The 17,803-nt window shown below is 38.2% G+C and overlaps 1 non-coding gene across 1 annotated transcript; it reads right to left on the bottom strand.

The window, feature by feature from the left end:
* Positions 1–912: 912 nt before the first annotated feature.
* On the bottom strand, positions 913–984 carry TRNAT-UGU (transfer RNA threonine (anticodon UGU)). Its single transcript has one exon. It is a non-coding gene; the product is annotated as a tRNA-Thr (tRNA).
* Between the last annotated feature and the right edge of the window lie 16,819 nt (positions 985–17,803).

Below are 17,803 nucleotides of genomic sequence, written 5' to 3'. Positions count from 1 at the left end.
CACACTGATTTATTGGCTAATGCGCATTTCGTGCGTGGGCCAAGGCCAAATTAATTAATAACAAAGCGTATACGGCTCAATTGTTGGTTTTTCATTAAGGCACCGCTGAATGCCCAGCGAATCGAATGCGATTTATGCGGCCGATAAGCGAGCAAGGCATAAATTCGAAAAAAAAAAATGTGTATATGAAGAAAATACGTTGAAGCGCGACTTTAATTATATACAAATAATAGTAGATGCGAGGCCACAGATAAAATAAACAACATAATTAAAAGCGAACAACAAGTCAAATAGAAAGCACAAAAAACTTGTCAATGGCGGACAACGTTTTGAACTCCGGGTCGCAGTTGGCGCAAATATTTGACAACAGCAAATGCGACGAACGACATCAACTAATAGCCCAAGTATCCTTAACATGTCCTTGAATGCGACGACACAGCAAACGCACTCCCAACCCCTGCCCCTGCCTCGCTATTTGCCCAAGCCTTTTAATGCGAACCGCAAACGTCGCTGGGGGGTGTGCAGAGACGCCCCCTGGCGTCGAGTAGCTCGTGCCGTTGACGTCCTGTCAGCGATAATGTCGCACACGGCTGCCCCGCGCATCCTTGTGTGACTTTCTAATTAAAAATGTAAAACATTTGCGCTTGTCAAAGGAGCACAATATCTAAATTGGATATTCGTTATGCACTCGTGACATATCCTCTCCACTTTCTCCTTTGACATTTGAACTCTGACGAGGACACGCTCGTCCTTACAGCTGATTGAATGGGATCATTTTCAATTAATCTTTTGAGAGATGCTCACAGATGCTCATTGCCATGTTATTGAGTTTTTTTTTGTATTGTATATTACACGTTTGATAAAATATACGCAAACTTCAAAATATAGTTTGTTAATATTAACGAAAAATATTGCCTCCTGTGAGAATTGAACTCACGACCCCTGGTTTACAAGACCAGTGCTCTGCCACTGAGCTAAGGAGGCACATGTCAGTCAAATAGAGAACAGAAGTTGATGAATTGGAAGTCTTTATCTATCAGCACGCAATATCTGAAGTCAGTTCCAGCGATATCTTCTGTTTGAAATAAGATAACAATCAGTTCATTTTAATTTAAGTGCTGCATGAAAGCTTTCGATAGTGCTTCAGATAAAATTTATAAAAAACTGAAGTATTCCTCCATATTCAGTTATCAATAGCTAAATTTTATGTGAATGATGCTAAATTGAATATTAAGTGGTAAAAATCCAAACAGTACACATAATACTGAAACACTCGTCGCGTTTTCAGTCCACGCAGACTTGAAGTACATAAACTCAGATTATAACCAAGATTATAGCAGTAATGTTTACCTTTTTTCATGCTACCAGGTTCATTGAATCATTTTTGTTTTATTTTGCTTTGCGGCCTTCTATTCTGGGCCGCGGGCCTGGTCCAAAAGGTAGGCAGTGCACACGCAGGTTTGCGGTTTAATCCTTCCAGACGAATGCGTTGAAATTATTTATTATGACGCAAAACTTTTTTTCCGGCCGCGACATTTTTCGAACATGGCTGCGCCCGTTATCTGGCCAAAAAGAGCCAAAGGGCTCTAGTGGGGTCCACATCCACACAGCCCGGAGCTACAACAAAAATAGAAAATTTCGTGCACTGAGCCCGCAACAGCTTTAAGAGGTGGACTGCTCTTAACTCTGCCATAAAAAATTGAGTGTAAGCTGATTTTTAAGAGACATCAAACGAGTTTTCTTCATTTTTTTTTTTTTTTTTGGGTCTAATGGCAAAGGATGTTTTAATGATATCCTGTCATTATTGTGACAATGGCGATGACATCATTGTCAGCCGGCTCAAGCGAGTTAAAGACAATGCTAATTGAATTTAAAGACATCCTCTTTTATATTTTTGGCCGGACATAAATTCTTGCTTTTAGTGGGGTTTTCTAACCCTTTTTATGGCCACCATTCTTGGGCTGATTTGCCATGCAGAAGTCACGTTTTCTTAAGTGTCTTATTGCTGGCAATTAGTGCGGCTTTAATTGCCGAAACCGTTAACAATTTATATGCCACCAAATGCGGCAACCGTTGCGCTTTATGTTGCTTGAGTCAGAGGCAAAGAAAAAAAGAAAAGGAAAGAGAAGGGAAGGGAAGGGCAGGGATTTCTACCACCCATGCCTGTGGGCCACATTTATTGACTGACCAGATCATTAATCCTGCGCCTTGTTAAGCCAAAAACAATTTGTCCAAATAACAATTAAGGCCACCAACCACAGGCTCGCACCCTCGCACTGCCCCCCACAGCCTGCCCGACAGTTGGCTAATGAAATCTGTTCCTTTCGAGTGAAAGTGACGCAAGTTGTGCCCTCTTGATTGATGACTTTAAAAATACATTTATTTGCTTTGCCTACTGCTCTTCTCTTGCATTCGCTTAAATTTCTATTTCATTTAGCTGCTCTTTTAAAATGCATTGTTCGCTGCAGTCGCTATTTGTGCTGCATTTCTGTGTCCGCAAAACATCCATTAAAGTCCATTATTTCAGAAAATTTCCAGCTCGATTTTCATTCTCCTTCTCTTTTCATTATTTTTCTTTTGTGTTTCACTATGCTTTACATTTTTGGCACAACAATGAGTTATAGAAACAGATATGGGGCTAGTCAGTAAAAATTTTACTATAGCTAATGGAGCTATTGTTAGCGACTGCTGGAAAAACTTGTATAGGGAAAACATGAACAAGTTTATATATTATTAAATAATGCAAACAACAAATTAGGAATTTGCTGCACTTTGAAATTTGATTTAAATTTTCAATAGGTACAAAAGTATTAAATTATTTTATTATGCTTACACTCAGAGAGAGTTTTGCATATAAAATAAATTAAAAACCTTTGAAAAATATCCAAGTATCGAAAAAATATGTTTAATATATAATAATTATTGCTGCTTACTGTATATAACATAATTAATATCTTTTCATTTCGCAGAGAGATTTTGAAGTTAAGTGAAAGTTCATTGAGCTTAAAGTTCTGCATTCCTTGATTAGAAAATGCCCGTTGAGCATATGTCATCAGCTCTGGGCATAAATTGTTGAGTGCACTGGGAGGTTATTCACTCGCTTATATCTGCACATAGCATTCCGTTAATAGAAATAATTAGCACTTGACCATGCAGCAATTGCCAATGATTAACATAATGGAACCATAAATTGCGAGAGTCCACCCCAGAAGAAAGTCCAATTGACACAGAGAGCAGCGCAATGAAAGAAAGCAGAAGGGAGAAAAGAATGAACGCAACTACATAAGTAAATATTGTCATTGGGCAGCATAATAAATTCTAGAGAAAGCGCACGATGTAACGCCACATAAATTAATATGAGATGTGCATATGGCACCATCGAGTGGGACCTCGATGGCAATCTCTAACAATTGCAGCGAGTGGCCAAGTGAAAGTGAGCGAGCGGTTCGCACATGGGCAAATGGACTTTAATTGCTGCCGCCCTGCCCATTTGTAGAAAGCATGTCCGTTCGCCTGGACATGACGGGGGCCTAGGCGATGGTCATTTTGGAGTCGCTTCTTTGGTTAATTACCAAGATGTATGCGTGTCGCGCACACAGCCCAATTAACCCCCATTATGGGCCTTGTGGGTGACGACCACGACGACTGCGACTCAACACTTCAGCAGCAGCAGCAGCAGCAGCAGCAGCGGCAGCCCCTTCAGCTGCGGCGTTGACTTAAGCTTGTTCAGCACTCGTCCTGGGCGTGTGAGCGAGGTCAAGCGCTTGGTTGGGCAAGTAATTAAGATTTTTGCTGGGTTTTCCTGCCCCGCAACAACAACAACAACAACAAACACTGCGAGCAACAAGCTGCACATATCCATAAACGCGCTCTATGCGACGCAAACAACTCAGCGCGACGCCTCCTCCCCCCACCACGCGCACCACAAATTGCTTTATGATGTTGCAGATTATGATAATGAATGCCATCTGGACTTGCACTGGACACTGTGCAGGCAGCCAAGGGCGCCTCAAAGTCAGCCCACAACTTGGTTGACACTCTAAGTGATTTAATGTTATTGTTTTCGAGCAGTACCAGAGCTATACGACTTATAAGCGGCATATACTCCCCACCCCAGCTCTCCCGACTCCTGCCAGAGTCTAAATAATTTAATGAATATTAATGCGTGACATTTAATTGAAATGTTTCACTTCTTCAAGCTCTTCAAGAACGCTCACAGTACTACAAAACACATATTATAAAACAGATTTAAGGAATATTCAAATTCCAGAATATATGATATTATATAATATGTTTTAAAAAAAACATCTTATTAGAAAAGGAAACTTCTAAGATAAAATAATTTCTATTTATGTTTTTGGTTATCATGAAGAAAACAGAAAAATTAATTGTTAATCAAGAATTTAAAATATTATTTTAGTAAAAATCTACATAGCCGATATTGATTCTATTTCTAAGCAATATTATAATTATGAAAAAAATATCTTCAATTTAGATTTTAATCCAAATGATATTCACACAGGAAAAAGTTTGCATTTCCAATTTCAGTCTCTTTAGGCCCTTCAGTAAATTCATCGACTGTAATATTAGTTATATATTCGATACAAATTAGAATTCTCTTGTCTCTCGTATCTGGCTAATGCATCAAATGAAATATTTTGTGCAACTTTATTGAGTTGGAATGAAATAAATCCGTCGTCGTTAGCCGAACTCCACTGAACTGAGCTGAGGGACTGTTGATTTCAGATCTCCGACAATCAACCACCCACTTTTCGCTCAGTGTATGTGTGAACTGCCATTGAAATGTTTTTGATTGGAAAAAATTTAATTTCCTATACGACGTTTCAGAGTGTGCTTATCGCCGCAGCATTGTGTCAAAAATTGTCAATTTTTTGCCAAAGCAATTTTTTTTTTATTTTATTTTTTTTTTTTTTCATTTTTAAATTTAAATCAAGTGTGGCATTGACTCGAAAGCATTTAACGGATAGCTAAACTTTTTTATGCTGCCGATATGTTGTAAGTACCTCAAACCACAATTAATTACGCCCGGGCTCCCGATAACAATGCGAGAAAAAGCGAATAGAGCGATTTCATAGACAGTTGCCAAATATTATTTCTCTTTTATTTATTTTTATTTTTTTTTTCTGAAAAGTGCGCGTAGCTTCAATTACGATTTGCAGTTTCGATTCGTGGCAGCCAATGGGAAAATGGAGAGAAAAAGCGACGACGTATTAAACGTTCTCTGTAGCGGCTACCAACCAATTTTCGCATTCATGGAAATTTGCTGCCCACACAAAAGGCGGCTCCCAAAAGAAGCAAAACCGCAGAGCGTGGAGTGAAATTCATTTTTTCCATTAAATCGAACCGTTGATTGTGCATGCACAAATGTCAACGCTCGGTTAGATGGCAGCGGCCTGATAGGTTGCCAGCTTCCATACCCAGCACGCTCCGCCGCCGCCTCCTCCTGTCACATGCGAGTGGCGAAGCCCACCCAAGGGAGTATTTTCCCCGACGCACAACTCCAACTGTCCGACTGTCGCAGCACCCTACCCAAAAGTTGGTCCAGAAAGCAGCTCATGTGTTAGCTACAGCAATGGATACACTTTTTTTTCGTGTTTCCTTTTTTTCGCAACTCTGGAAATTCGATACGAACCGAAATGGCTTTTTGACAAACAATGACACGAACCTCACCTACCATTTGGGGCGCATTTGTTGCGGTTTCTTCTTCTGCTCCCATTGAGAATCGTATTTGCAAATGAATTGCTTATTGACAGTTTGATAGAATGCTCACTGGCTGACAGTTGCTTCGTTTGCTGCTTCAATACGGCTTGCCTTTTGTTATTCTTTAATTATGCAGTGCGCCACAAAACATCAGCAAAAGGAGTCAGGATCACGTTAGAGGAACACAAAAAGTTGTCGGATTGATTTAAGAAAAGTTTAGATTCGTTTGAATGCATTTAGTATCTTTAATATATAGTATAAGTATATAGTATAAGTAACTTAAGATTGATATTTAATGTTAACTAAATTAATGCCAGCAGTAACAGAATCCTAAAAGCCACTTTAATATGTTTGAGCCCTAAAAAAAACTTAAATAGATATTAAAAAATTTAGAAACAAAAAATATTAGAAATTAAATAAATAAATATAAAAAAAACTTGTATTATTTAAAAAAAATATTTTATGTACAATTTTAATTTACTGATTTAAAAATAATTTAATTTAAAGGCTAAATTCCATTTAGTTCTAGCTTATACTCTATCATTCACCTAGATCTCAAACCCCACCCAAAACGCGAATTGCCTCATGATATTGCGTAGCTGCCACTCGTCTTCCCATAAGCTATATCCGATCAACAGGGGCTGCCATTAGCCATGCGATATTTTAAAGGCATAAAGGAACAGTTGTCCGCACTTTTGAGTGCCCTTGCAACAGAGCGCGTGCACTTGAGAATTTGTCGTCATTTCCCCTATCATTTCTGAGATGAGCGACATTATAATAATAACAATAAATTCGCATTGCAATTAACAGCTTGGCTTCTCGTTCAATTTAATGCATGCAAAATCCATTAAATCACTTAGAAAGCACAGACCTGGCGGCGACTGCATTAAAAAGTGCTAAAAAGCGAGCAGAACATTTCTGAATTTGAGAGCACTTCAGAGCAGTGACATATAATACGACTACAAACAGTCGAGATGATGTGTGCTCAAAAGTCAGGACACAGGCCAGGACGACCGCGGCTCGCGCGTCCTGCGCTGATGTCGATGATAATGTAACCAACACTCAACCTTCTACTTCTCGTCCTTTGATTTCATGCCACTAGACAACACTGACAGTGCCGGGGCGTGGCAAAGCTCAGCCAAAGGGTTGGACAAGCGTGTGGAATCGTGAAACAAGGGTAAATGAAAAATCACCACAAAATGAATTGTCACAGTTTTCAAATTTAATTACAGACATGCAAATGAAGACATGACTTGAGCAGCTGAATGAGATCTCTAATGAAATTCAGTAAGCTCCATATATCTTACATACTCTCTAGACTCCCTACTCTAAATAAATAAATAAAAAAAAATAAATAAATAAAATGTATTTACATTATTGCAACCTTATATGCAAATATTATATATAATATAAAATATTTCATCACATTACATTAAAGCATATTTATTTTATTAAAGTACATTTTATTGACAATCCTTCCACCTATGTAATTGGCAATCTGGCCGGGACGCATGTTCATCAGCAAACTGTCAAAATTGAAATTTAAAAATGTCAGAAATGTTGACACGTACCCACATTAACAATCGAGATGCTGATTTCATATGTGAATGATGTCATGCATGAATAACCGATAACAAAATATTGACAAAGAGTTCACTGAAAATGCAAAAATAATGGACAAAGCTGTGAGGGCTTCCCCTATATGTATATCTATTTGATAACTCCATGAATATTTAAAGCTTATTCAATGGAAACAATTTTAAAATGAAAAAATTCGCAGCCAGATTTCAAAAGCCAAAACAAACGCTTATATAAAAATAAACTAGAATTTGTCAAAGTTGTATGTAAATGAGCTCATTAAAAATAAAATGTATAAGTGAACGATGCCACTAAGCCATCAAACATTGTATCCCAACCAGCCCCCAATAAACCACCGCATAATCCAGCCTGGCTTAAAGCTCATAAATGTCAGTTACTAAACAAAAAATGAGCATAATTCTGCGAGGTAGTTTACAGCGCTGACTAACGAGTACTAATGGACCTGCTGCTCACAGACAGAGAGTGGACCATTTGCAAATTGCCGAAAATTGTTGCCCAGCTGCGGCCCATGGCCAGCAGCAGAAAAAACTAGGTGGGCGGGACTTTTCAATTAGCCTAAAACCAGGCTGCAAAGGCTGCGGCGAGGCGGCGAGGCTGCGAGGCTGTGAGGCTGGTGACCAAAATATATTTAATACCTTTTATCCAGCCTCATAATTCGCATAATGACAAAAAGTCTCATTTGGTAATTTAGCCAGTGTGTGTGTGTGTGTGTGTATCTGTGTGGTGAACCACCCAACCACATTTCACTGACCAGCCGGATGCACTTCAACTTTCCACCCTGTTGCGTACAATCAAGCGTGCGTCAGGTGAGGATGGCAGGCCGTTGGGGCGGGGAGCGGTGGAAGGGGACACCCGCTGGCACACGACAGCCGTCGTCGAATTGTTGCAAAAGTGCGAAACCGCAAATGTTAAGCGCAACACAGAAGTCAACGCCGCCGCCGCCACTGCTGCCACCACCACCCAAGCAAACCCACCGACAACCGCAAATGCTCGGCGCGCTCCATGTCGACCCACTCGATGCCGTCGACAAAGGTCTTCAATTTGCTTGCCATCTATTATGGCAGCTCATTGTGGGATTACCGACCCACAACCACAGAGCAACCACTGGCGTTAACATTGACGTTGACTGCGACAGCGACGGCAGTGACGACGACGACAACTGCGGGCAGGGGCGTTGAGCAATTGCTAATAAAAAGGGTGGAAAATCCACTTTGCTATGGCATTTGATTTTGATTTTTCTCTCTCTGTTTGCCCATTGACTCGAGGGACTTGCGAACGAACCGAGGGAGAGATTCGAGAGATAGATGGATATTTGGCTCGCTGACTGTTGATGTCATCGGATAAGCCGAGGTTCGTGTACTTTGTACCAGGTAAGATTGGTTATGGGAATAATATACTCTAAACAGTCGAATAAAAATATGCATAAGTACAAATATGTAAATAAATAAAAAACTTAACTGAAATTGAAAGGAAACTATTATTTATGTATACCTTTTTTGGAAAAAGTTATGGACTGACTCGAGTGCCCACTGTAAGCTGTGCCTAACCCAATAAAAACGCCAAGAAAAGCTAATTCATCAGCACAAAAGCTAAGCTGGTTGTGAATGAGGCTTGGCCATTTGGTAAGGACGCTTCAACAATGAGTGAATGGCCTCCAGCTGAGCGAGCTCGTCAGCGAGCAGGTCTTTACAGGATTACACTCGATTACAGGATACATTACACAAGCACCGGCGGGAGGGCAACAGTTTGCCAACTGGCAAATAGGTATCAGCATACCCGCTGGGTATGATCAATCAGCTCGAATCAAATTTGATTCGATGCACAGCTGACTGAGCGAGAGAGTCGAGGTTGGCAACTGGGAAACGAATCCACTATTGTGATTATTATATTGCGATTGCCTTTGCCATTGATGTCGAAATGGAAGCCATGTTAATTATGAAATTGAGCTGCGAGCTTTGGTTTGGGTTTTGCCTTTGCCAATCTGTAATTAACCACTGAATACTGGACTCAAAGCGATTGTCCGGCAAACAAATCATTTTGTGGCCAGCGAGCGATATGGATATGAATAAAAAAAGCAAACACAAACACAAACAGAAGCATATCCACATCCACATCCACCCATGGGCATTTTGATTTGCCTTTTCGTCTGGGCTTAATGAAAAACGGAAATGCCACTTGTTTTATTCTCTCATCCAACATCCTCATCAGAGTCGCTCGGCCGAAGGCTTTTGCATTTTGCGTCTTCTTACAACTGCCCACGGGCGGGTTACAGGGCCCCGGGTTGGGGTCTTGAGATATACTCTCGTGTTTGCTTACGTACTTTGTTTTTAGCGATTAATTAATGCAATTAATCTGCAGCTGGATTCGTGACTTTGGGCTTCAGACTTTTGCCTTTCAGTTTGATGAAATTGTTTGTGCGCATTTCTGTGTATTCCCTTGGAGACTCCTGCCCGAGCTCTGCAACCATGTGAATTGAGTGTAAATAAATGGTAAAGATTAAGTTGAGATTAACGCTAATAAAGAAATTCATTAAGGCGAACCGAAATGCATATAATAAAATGCCAAGTACATCTTTCCAGTTTACAGGAAATTTATTAACTAATTAGGATATCGCTGGGCTGACGTTATATGCAATCCCCAGTGGCATAATACATCAATATTTACATAGCAGAGTACTTTGATAGAAAGTATATTAATTAGAGAATAACGTAAATATATAGAACATACATTATATAAGCCATAAGCCGATTGAAAACCTTGACATAGTCTAACATAACATCAATCAATAATCAATTTGGATCACGAGATCAACCCGTTCTAAAAATTAATTTAATTAATTATCATTATAATTATAATATTATATTATAATATTATTATTTTTAATTTTTAACTAAAAAATAATACATTTTTTTATTATTTTATTTTATTTATTAATTTTTTATTTTATTTTATTTATTTTTATTTATTTTTTTAGCGCACTTGATCTGTTCACTAGCTTTATTTTTTTTTTTTAATTTTTAATTTAATTTATTTTTATTATTTTTTTTTTTTACTTGATTGTTGATTTGCTTCAATTATAATTTAGTTTATTAGTCTAAATTATATTTAATCACATTAGGAAAACTGTGTACCTTCGTTTAAGTCAATTGGAAAAACATCTTAAGTGATATAATTACCTCAGATATGTATATTAAAAATATGGCATTAGTTTTTGGCAGGGTTTTTTCAGTTATGACTAATAGGTTTTTATATTTTTAATGTATATTCAAAAGCTATTTCAATCAGTCTCAGGGCAATTGTTTATATGCATATCTCAACCAAAGATCTATACGATCTATACGTAATAAAGTTTATGCATTTGCTTTCCCTAGCCAAACTCGTTGCCATCGCGAACATAATGTTACCAATAATAATAGCCATTTCGCACGCAGTCCATCGAAACTCATTCTGTGCCGGCCAGGCATTACTGCTCGCAGTATCTATTAGCACTTGAACAAATTACCATATTAATTGCTACTAATTAAAAATGCATTAAAACACAGAACTCGGGCCGCAGCAGGAGCGGAACTGGCATCCGAAATGGAAAGGCTGGGAGTCTGGCAATTTATTATGCTTTGTCATCTCTGTGTCGCCGGGACCAAATGTGCAAAATGATAATAATAAACATTTTCATAATGGCTCCGATATCAATGAGTTCATAACGCCGGCCGCAGTCCCCCTCGCACTGTGTACTTTCAATTAAAAGCCAACTTTCAGCCATAATTCAAAAACTAAACTGAAATATGCAAAACGGGTTTGGTTTTGTGGCGAAAGTTTCAATCGCATCGATTCGCATACAACGAGGGGTTGTCAAATGTATCTGCATATAAGTTTGTGTTGGCCACCAGCCCCAACCAGCCAACCACCCAAATACCCCAACACCCAGCCACCCCCTCCCAAGCCACACAACCTGGTGCACCTGTAACATCTGCGCATCCACCACAGTGCGCCATAAATTCCGGCTGTGTGGCACATTAATTAATTTGCTTTGAGGCATTTCAAAAGGATTATTTACCGCTCATTTCACATGAGATGTGCTTATGTGTGTGCGTGTGTGTGTGAGTGGCTGGGTGGTTGTGTGCTAGTCAATAGGCTTAACTTTACCGTGTGCTTAGAGAGGTATTTAAATATCAAAGACTCATTTGCCTTATTGCGCTTATACCAGGCAGTAGAACATTATATGTAAAATATTAATAAAGGGAATATTAAACATATTGATTGTCTTCGTATACAATATAACTTAGTTAAGATTAGATTCGAATGCTTTTAGACCTATTAAAAGTAGACTTTCAAATTCAAGTATCTATGCATATCAATTCCTTTACATTTTACTCACTTTCTGTCTCTACTTTCGCCTTCTTCAGTATTGAGTACTTTCCCTTAATTTCGGCCAATATTCCATGTTCCCCTTCCGCAACCGGAGTAGCACTTAGTCTCAGCTGCGCGTCGAGAAAGTTTGTGACATTCTCAAATCTAATGAACAAAAATTAATTTGCAATAATAACTCAGCTAACACGAAACGATGCCACAATCTGCTTACCACCTCAGAGACTCCTGCCGCCCAGCTCCTGCCTCCTGCCTCCTGCCGACCTACAGCTCCTGTTACACAGCCGCCGAAAGAGTTGCTCAGCCCCAGAGGTGGGGGGCGTTGTGGTTTCAAAGTGTTTCCCGTTTGCAATTTGCATAAAATTCGTTAAAATGTCTAACGGCATTAATGAACAGTGCCAGAGGGGGTGTGGCACTTCACCTGTTGCCCGGCAAAAGTGTCATCGGCTGTGCCCAGTGGAGCTCAAGTGTAAATGGATCGCCTTGTGGTATCCGGTAATTGAGTGTAATTAAATCCAGCCCGAAAAAACAACAAATGACAAACACTTTGAGCTTACGGCGGAACCACTGGGTGGCGTTGCGGTTGCCCAGGGCTCAAACCACAGCCCGTAAGCCGCAAGCCGCAAACCGAAAACCGCAACCCTTTGCCTTTTGCCTTTTGTCTTTGTCGCAGTTTGTTTCTATAATTATGTAGCGTGAATAATTTTTGCTCCTTGTCTCGTCTGTTTATGAGACATTGATATTACTTTTCTATGCTTTAATTAGTGGAAATTCTGTTGTAATTGAATACAGCTGGAAAGTGAATTGGACTTGGGAGAGAGCTGTGCTTCAGTTAGACATTTTGGAATTGCTTTAAGGCTTTTATTAAAAATATGTTTACAAATATCTAAATATATATACAGTTTATTTTTAAATATTTTTAAATATATTTAATAAATTTATACATATTATAAAAATTAAAATAATGTAGATAAATAATAAAATAAAATAATTTAAATAAATAAATAATAAAACTAAAAAAAGTTCTTTTTTATATTTAATTAATTTATACATATTATAAAAATTAAAATAATGTAAATAAATAATAAAATAAAAAATTTTAAATAAATAAATAATAAAACTCAAAAAAATTCTTTTTTACATATATAAGAGAAGAAAAGAGAAACTCACTCACAATCGTAAACCGCAAAAAAAAAATCAAAACTATTTTTACTGGCTAACACAGTTGATTTTTTCCTATTTATGTAAAAGGCGTAGTTCTAACACTTTTGTTTGCATTGTGTGTGTGTTTTTGCCAAATTGTCGCCAGCTTTCGGCTTGCAGCTTGTTTTGCCTGCCGCAATTTGCGGTGCCAGCCATTGGCAACAAGAGTAGGATGGTAGCGGGGCAATGCAGGGGATCTTCTAGCTGCCCCCCGCGCTGTGGCACGCTGTTTGTTGATTGTTGGCTGATTGAAGCCACCAAGAAAATTGCAGTTGTTGGTTTAGCCGCAGTCTGCGTGGGTTCTGTGTGCGACTGATTGCCTTACAATTAATGTTTTCGACTGGCGCACACCACACGAACGGCACAAAAAAATTTACATTTAATTCGAGTTAACTTTTCACGGCGGGAGCCTAGGAGGTGCTAATGAAACTACAATTCTGCGTGGGCGCCACAAAAAACTTGTTCATGTTGTTCTGCTTACCTCAAATTAAATACTAAGTTGCTCAATTAACGAATTGCTCAATCAATAAGAAAAACCACCAGAGGTGGTCTATTTGGTCAATGGAAATTATTTGGAATATATATAATCAGTATAATGATACATTTGTATAATATATAGCATTGTTGAAAGATATTTTTTTCCGATAATATATTAAGGTTTAAAAGGATACAAATTGCACAGAAATACATTTATTTCATATATCGTTAAAATATTAAATTTTTTTATTTAATTTGTTTTTTTATATATTTATATTATTTTATACACTTTTTTATTTTGTTAATATTTAATTGAATTTATAACATTTTTTAGTGTAATTTAAATTATTTTTATAAATTTTATATTTTAAAAATATTTTTCAAAAATTTATATATAACAAATATATAATTTCAAAAACGTTTATTTAATAAATATTAAATTAAATTAATGATGTTTCCAAATTTATTTATTTATTTATTTGTTTATAAAGTAGAGTATAAACTCAGTTGAAAAAAATTCAGCCTACTTTTAAAATATTTAAAGCCATTATATAAATAAAGGCAAATTTGAAAGATAAATAATTGTTAGACACATATTTAAATATTTATATGTTTTCTTCTATTTTTAAATGCATAGAGCACACAGAAATATAAATAATAAAAAATATACAGATTACGTTATCTTTAGCTGAACGTCGACCATTTGTGGCCGCACGGACGACCTGACCGAATGTTGTAATTAACCTTAGAGTTGGCGCGGGGCAAAACAAGTTGCGACTAATCCTGAATTATTATTTGCCATAGTCGAGCAAACGACAAGCAAATGGTTTATTTTCAATTTATGGCACGAAAGGGTTACCCAGGCGGCCAAGAGGGCCAGGGGACCAAGGGACCAGGGGGTTAACCCTCCTTTGGCAATGTTTCCGAATCATTTGCATATGAATTTTGCTGGCATCTTTCTGCCATTCCATTCCATGCCATTCCACACTTGCCTAGTTGAGCATTCAAATTACTGTTATTATTATTTTCACTCATATGCCACTCGTCCGGGCGGGTTTGGGGTTAGGTTAGGCATAGTGGGCTGGGGTCGGACGGGCAACCATTAAAATCCGGCACGACCTTTGAGCTGCGGCGATGCGCTTGGCGCACTTCCTCGTTGGCTTTTAATTCTATTAGACAAGGCCACCAGGCTCAGCGCTTATCGCTGCCGGCACACATGTCGCCCGCCTCTGTCTAACCTCGCCACGGCTGGGTGGCGCCCTCTGGCGGTCGGGCAACAGTTTCGAGGCGCGTAAAAGGTTAAAATTATAATTTGCGGCTTCGTCGTCGCACTTTATTACGCAACTTTTTGGCATTTGCAGTCAACAAGCGTCGACACGCTTAATTTCTTGGCCGCCTTTTCATAACATTTGTTCAACACAATGTATTATCCACATGGCAGCGCGCAGGCGGAGCACATGGAGGCGTGGCCGCTTGCTTTGTTTGCCCGCCGCGCTCTCGGCCAAAGACAAAAGGATGCGGTTTAATGGCTCTGCGCGGGTCGCTTATCAGCCACGGATATCCTTGACGCACTTGCCACAAAACAAATAAAGGTTAGTTACAAGATTCTCGAGGCTTCGGATTTTCGGTTGTGGGGTTCGAGTTTATTCTTGTTTGCCTTCCACTTTACACCTAAGCGGAAAGTGCACAAAGTTTCGCAGCTTTCGCTAGGATAGGCGAGCGATAAGCGCCGTTTGAATTATTTCGTTAGCTGCCAAAAATTGTTTATCCTATTCCGTTGGCGGTGCACAGGTACCGTTCGTACACATGTGCGGGCGTGGTTTTCCTTGTGGATAAGCCAGCAAATGCAGCTTGGTTACATAGAAGTTAAATGGAATACTTAAAGAGGAGGCTTGAATTAGTAAGTTAACATGCTGAGAGGAACGCAAATTTTGATAAATATTATATTATTTACAAATATGGTATTATTATATAAAATTAGTTTAACCTTTTGTGTTATTTAGAAGTCATTTATTCAAGCACCTTGATTATATTAAATTATTTTCAAAATCTAATCCTCATAGTCATGCGAATAAGTTGAATGTATTCTTCTGTTCTTCTATTATTCGATTACTTAAAAAAAAAAAAAATAAAAAAAAAAACTTACAAGACTACACACACAAAAAAATACAATATCAATATACAATACAATAAAATATACAAATAAAATACAATACAATGAAATAGGCAGTGAATTATGGTAATATTATTATTATTATTATTGTTATATATATTGTATATTTATTTTATTAGATATTATTATTATTATTATTGTTAATATATTTTTATTTTTTATTAATTTTTATTTTTTTAATTTTTTTTTATTTTTATTTTTTTAATTTGATTGCAGCTTTTGTCTTAAACTCTATTTTTTATTAATATTTTATATATATTGTATACATGTAATATATATGTATGTATATAACATCTGTAATATAATTTATTAAATTTTAATTGCTAGAAGAGTCACCTACACGATGTATATTTACTTTACATGTCTTGTGCTCTCTACTTATTTGCTTTCTTAAATTAAAACCATTTCTTATACGCACATCCATAAAAGCTCAGCCCGAACAATCAACTTACTTGCATATGTACAAAGTATTTAAATGATTTTCCACGCCCCTCCCACCTTCAGCACCCACCTTCAGCAGCGCCTCCCCTGACTAAATGGGATGCAAACAAGCTCAAGCCTCGGCCATGAGCAATGCCAATGCCACAAACATAACAAATTGTCAAGGCATAAGATGGCATTTAATCTTCAGCAAATTGTGAGCCACTTGTACAGACAGCTTAGATAAATACAGTCAAGAGCAGCCACCATCGCACACCACCTGCACCACCGATTCGCCTGGCAATCTATCAAGCCGCACAGTGCGCAACGTGTTATGCGGAAATTTGTGAAAATCTCTTTAGGGTTTGCATTTTATTCTCTTGTTCGTTCATCGTTCTTTTTTTTTTCTTTTTTTTCCAACTTGTAGTCATATGAAATTTGCATTTTAAGTCAATAAATTCACTTTGCATACGCACACACGTTGACTGGAAGCCAAAACATGCTCTATAAATCCGTTCGCGTCGAGAGGGGCGTGGCAAGGGGAGTTGTCTTAGCGGCTTAGCCTTCAGCCTGCGGCCAACTTAAGTCTGGCTACTGACTGCAGCAACTACCTAAGCCCCACTCACTCTCTCCCTCTCTCTCTATCTCCCTCATTCTGTGTACACCCCTGTATTACCAGATTACAGCAAGTGTGAGTGAGCAAATAGCTGAGAATAACTGAGATCTGAGAACTGAGAACTGTGAGCTGAGAATTGCGACTGCCGTTGCCTTTTGTCGCTTTGGCCGTGCTTAAGGCGATATTTGCGTTATTTACGATTATTTACAATTTAAAATTTACATGCGCCAGCCCGCCCCCCTCCTCCTCCTCCTGCAGCGCGTCTGTCTGTTGCGGTGATGTTGTACATCCTTCGCCTCGTGTATCTTGATATGTTGATTTTTATTTATATCACAATTACTTGGCTCTAACTACAGACTCGCTGTGCCTAACTGTGGGTAAGCGTTTCCATTTGGCTAGTGTAGCTGCATGTTGACAGATAATTAAAAATAATACGAGATTTGAGCTATTGTAGCTGTGAACAGGCATGAGAGAGTTTGAAATAGTGCTTATATAGTATAGCAATGTATATATTTATATAAAATTTTCTATAATTTAAATTATCTTATACTTAACAAATGTAAAAAAAAAAAAAATAAATAATATATCAAATAAAATTTTTTAAAAATATATATAAATATATAATATTTACATATATAAAGACTTCAACAAATAATTCAGAATTTTTTTTTTTAGAAATTTCACTGCTCAATAGTTTTTTTCTTGCTAAGGCCTATAAATTATATAATTATGATATGTATTACATATGTATTATACATGTATTACATTACATATATTCATTTATCATTAGAATTTCATAATATTCATATGTTCACTTTTAGATATGAGCTGAGTGGGATTCAAAAATCATTGCCAACCAGTTTTGAGCAATTTTCTCATCTCTTGCGCTCTGCAAATTTATGCGGTGGTGCGATATTTAGCCGCCGGCATTTGGATAATCGAAGCCGCGCTGCGCTGCAGCGCACAAACTTCTGTGCAACTGCAGCCGCTGAAGAGGCAACCCAGGCTCAGCCACTGCCCGACTCGCCCCGCTCGCCCCGCACCGCCAGCAACCAGCTGTGGCAGTCAGCATCACAGTTTGGCATCTTTTTGAGGCAACTAATTGAATTATTAGCGGCTGCAGCCAGTGAGTTGAGGCTGTTGTAGTTGTGGTTGTGGTTGTGGCGGCCTGGTGGCTGGGTCTGTGGCCGGTCCGTCTGCCCGTTGTGTGCACATTGAAATTATTGTCG

This window comes from Drosophila navojoa, chromosome 2 (assembly GCF_054131105.1).
Source record: "Drosophila navojoa isolate 15081-1374.11 chromosome 2, UAZ_NAV_1.0, whole genome shotgun sequence".
In the NCBI taxonomy this organism is placed as follows: Eukaryota; Metazoa; Arthropoda; class Insecta; order Diptera; family Drosophilidae; genus Drosophila; species Drosophila navojoa.
The sequence above is the reverse complement of the archived record's forward strand: the minus strand, read 5'-3'. Positions and strand labels throughout refer to the sequence as shown.